The 4193-nt window shown below is 37.7% G+C and overlaps 1 long non-coding RNA gene across 1 annotated transcript; it reads right to left on the bottom strand.

Annotated features, from left to right (window-relative positions):
* Nucleotides 1-3553, bottom strand: LOC112043007 (uncharacterized). The gene is made up of 3 exons (XR_002886648.2): nt 2987-3553; nt 2379-2612; nt 1-1613 (listed from the first exon to the last, which is right to left on the bottom strand). It is a non-coding gene; the product is annotated as an uncharacterized LOC112043007 (long non-coding RNA).
* Between the last annotated feature and the right edge of the window lie 640 nt (nt 3554-4193).

Here is a 4193-nt window from a genome sequence, read left to right on the forward strand (position 1 = left end):
AAAAAAAAAAAAGGAATATTTGCTATATTTTATATAATATGACCAATATTCGCATTCCCCTCCAACTAGTCAGGAAAGACTGTACGAGGAGTGGGTACGACAATAGACCAACAGGGTGAAGATTGAACCACCACCCCTCGGTGATGAGTCCAACCGCTCTTACCGTTGAGCTATTGAGGTTTTATATGAGGAAGATTCCACAAAATTATATAAATACGACTAACTTATATATAAAAAAAACCAGATAGGTCGACTATCTGGTTTTTTTTTTATGTTTTTATACATATAATCATAATAATTAGTTTCTCGTAAAATTAGATATGTGTATATGTGTATAGATATTGTCGCAGGGCAACATCAGCGAGTTGAGCATGATAAAACAAATCAATTCAAGAATCAAACTTGCTTTTATTGAAATAAACTTTACAACAATATGGGCTAAGGGTTTGCACCGCATGGCTGGTTAGAGAGAGCTTATGACAAGCTTACATAGATGACAGATCAGTGTTTCCATAAACAATTATAAACGAGTTGTAGACGCATAGACAATATTTCCAACACTCCTTCTTATACTTTTACAAACAAAACAAGTATCATAATTAATATGTCTTTATCTATACTTATAATAAATCTGTAGAGGTCTGTAGGAGGAGGTTAGGGGTAGGGTAGGGGTAGGGTTGAGTCCCTACTCATCCCCTGTATGGTAGGGTAGCTGTAGAGTGAGAGTAGGGTAGGGTAGTAGTAGGGTTTCATATGGACGTCCGCTAGTATACCTACTAATATAAAAGAAAATACGTGTATTTATCCTAGTAAATATGCAAACACATACTACAAACTATGACATCAGATGTGAAACCTTCGATATTAACCTAAACTGACACTATTTGATTTCTTTGAGATTTATCTCTCTCACACAATTATAATGTTTATTACAAAATAAAGGCTTTGTTAACACATCCGCTAACATTTTTTCTGTTGGTATAATAAATGTAAAGTATTTACATTTATTATACCTTTTTGTACAAGATCTTTTACAAAATGATAGTGCAAATCTATGTGTTTTGTTCATTTATATGAGTACTCCTTTACTAGCAGCAATTTCTGAGAACTAAGAAGTTCTGAACAAAACATATATCTTTACATACATCACTAACTGCCAAATACTCAGCCTTCATAATAGACAAGGCAATGCAACACTGTTTTCTAGATTCCCAGTTGAAAACGTTGCCACCCAATTTAATGACTAAACTTGTGTAGGATTTACGATCACAGATCTTTAGCCCAATCTGCATCAGTAAAACATCTACACTTAAATTATTTACTTTAGAATAACAAAGTCCATAATTTTTGGTACCTGCCAAATACCTTAGAACACTTTTAGCAGCACGACAATGATCTATATCAAAACATGTAATGTATTGACTAAGTTAACTGCAAGCATATGATATATCAGGTGGAGTACAGACAGATAAATACATTAAAAATCTTAATAATTGTCTATAGCTATAAACATCATCTTTTAGACTTTGTTTATTCGATTTATCACCTCACAATCATCGTCAATGTCCTCTGCAGAATCTTCACTGGCAGCACTGGTTGGCTTAAAGTCACATCTGTAACCACATTATTATCTATACTAACATTATAAAGCTGAAGAGTTTGTTTGTTTGTTTGTTTGATTGAACGGCATTAATCTCAGGAACTACTAGTCTGATTTGAAAAATACTTTCAGTGATAGCCCATTTATCAAGTTTGTATGTTTGTTCCTCCTTTACAATGTGGCTACTGAAGCGATTTGGCATTCATTCTCATGAAAAGCTACAGTTCTAGATTGAATAACCTTACTGGGATTTAGAGGGTCTGCAAGACGATAACACTTGCATGTTTCACCATATCCTACAAATATAAATACATCCAATTTGCATTGTTTGACACTAGGTATTAGAGAATAAGCTACACATCCAAAAACACGCAGGTGACTAAGGTCAATATCAGACCCTGTCCATTGACACTCAGGAATTCTATGTGATAGTGAAGCAGTAGGAGACCAGTTGTTTTTAATAAATAGCTGTCATTACAGCTTCACCCCAAAAACTTTCACATAGACCTGATTCTTGTAACATGGACCAAGCTTTCTCAAAAATTGTATGATTAACACGCTCAGCTAGCTCATTTTGTTGAGGACAATAAGGCTTGGTGAATAATTCCTTCCTGCTTAAAGAAGTCACATAAAGTCTGATTACAGAATTCAGTACCTCCATCAGATCGAAACATTTTAATATGCACCAACCACCAATAATTTTTTATAACCTGTCTGATTTTTTACTAACCAGTCTGACTTTTACACATTTTTTAAAATAAATAAAATGGGATCTTACCTTGGATTAATTCTTCATAAGGTAACCAAAGGTTTTTCTGGTACAGTCATCAGTGTAGGTAAGCAAGAAGTGAGCTCCACCCCATCTGCTGACTTGGATTGCGCCACATAAGTCACTATGGATCAGGTCCAACGGAGAAGTAGCATGTTTTGTACTTGACCGGGGATAAGATGACTCATGCCTCCTTACCGGTAAGACAAGAAACGCAACTATTTGGCTCTTTGTTTTTTAAATCTGAAAAACAACACCTTTACATTAGTTTCCACCGCCAAGTGTTTTCCAAAAAAAAAAAAGGAAGGAAAAATCCATGGTTCTAGAGGGATTTGTGAAAACCTAAATTCCACGCGGACGAAGACGCCGGCGTCCGCTAGTTTTATATAATTATAAAAAAATAAAAAAAAAAACAAAAAAAAATTTACTTTAGTTGCTGATATATCTGGTTACCTGTGAACTTACAATTATTATATACTGTACATGAATTCTTTAGGAAAACAACAACATAACCCTCATTAGTAATTTGACTAACAGGACAACTTAGGAACAGCAAATACATTTTTTAAACTAACAACTGGATAAAGTTTTACATTACCAACAAATTTGCTACATACATTTTGGCCGTTTGCTACAGAGATGTTACAACTTCTATCCTTGGCGTCTATCACTAGCTTGTCATCCTTCACCATGTGACAAGACGCACCAGAGTCTATAATAAAGTCATCAGCAGCAGTTGTCACTGAATATGCCGAAACAACCATGGTGTGTTCTTTCTTCTCGTTTTGATTATTTTGGTTGCGCTTGCTCTTGAAACAGCGCTGAACTGTATTATTGCTTTTCCTGCAATATGTACAGCTGACAATGGGGCCTTTTTTCTTGTTTGTGATGTAAGCTGTTGAGTTGGTGTTAGTACTTCACCGATGATCTTGTAGTAGTCGCATTCTAATCACCTCGCTTGTCAAGCTATTGGCTAAACATGCTGTCTCAGGGCTGGATACAACAAACATCATATTCTTGAGGTAGATCTGACAGTAAAATCTCTGCCACTTCTTTATTATCCACAATCTTTTCTATATCTGCAAGTTATTGTACCAACCGCATGACGCCGTTTATATAATCATTTATCAGACACTAGCGGACGCCCGCGACTTCGTCCGCGTAAATTTCGATGTCAACTTTACTACTATCCCTACCCTACCCCTACCCTACCCCTACCCTACCCTACTCCACACCTACCCCTACCCTACCCCTACCTTACCTACACCCTACCTCCATTCTACCCCTACCCTCCCCGAACCCTATCCCTTTCCTACCCCTATCCCACCCGTACCCCTATTTCACGCCTATCCTACCCCTACCCTCCCCGAACCCTATCCCTTTCCTACCCCTATCCCACCCGTACCCCTATTTCACGCCTATCCTACCCCTACCCTACCACTTCCCTATCCTACCCGTACCTCTACCCTACCACTACCCAACCTCTACCCCTACCCTACCACTACCCTAAACCCGGCCCTAAACCTACCCTACCCCTACACTACCCCTACGCTTCCCTACCCGTACCCTACCCTATCCTGTAACTTCTCTATCTTACCGAGTGGTAGTATGACCAAGAGAAATAGAGACTTCTATGCTAATAATATAAAGAGGTAAAGTTCGTGTGGTTGTAGGAGGTAATCTCTGGATCTACTGGACTGAATTGGAAAATTGTTTTACCAATAGAAAGCTACTTTATTTGCGAGAGTCATAGGCTATGTTTGATCCCCATATTCACACGGGAACGGGAACTACGTAAATGAAAGCGCCGGGCGTCATATAGCG

Source organism: Bicyclus anynana, chromosome 11, assembly GCF_947172395.1.
Source record: "Bicyclus anynana chromosome 11, ilBicAnyn1.1, whole genome shotgun sequence".
In the NCBI taxonomy this organism is placed as follows: Eukaryota; Metazoa; Arthropoda; class Insecta; order Lepidoptera; family Nymphalidae; genus Bicyclus; species Bicyclus anynana.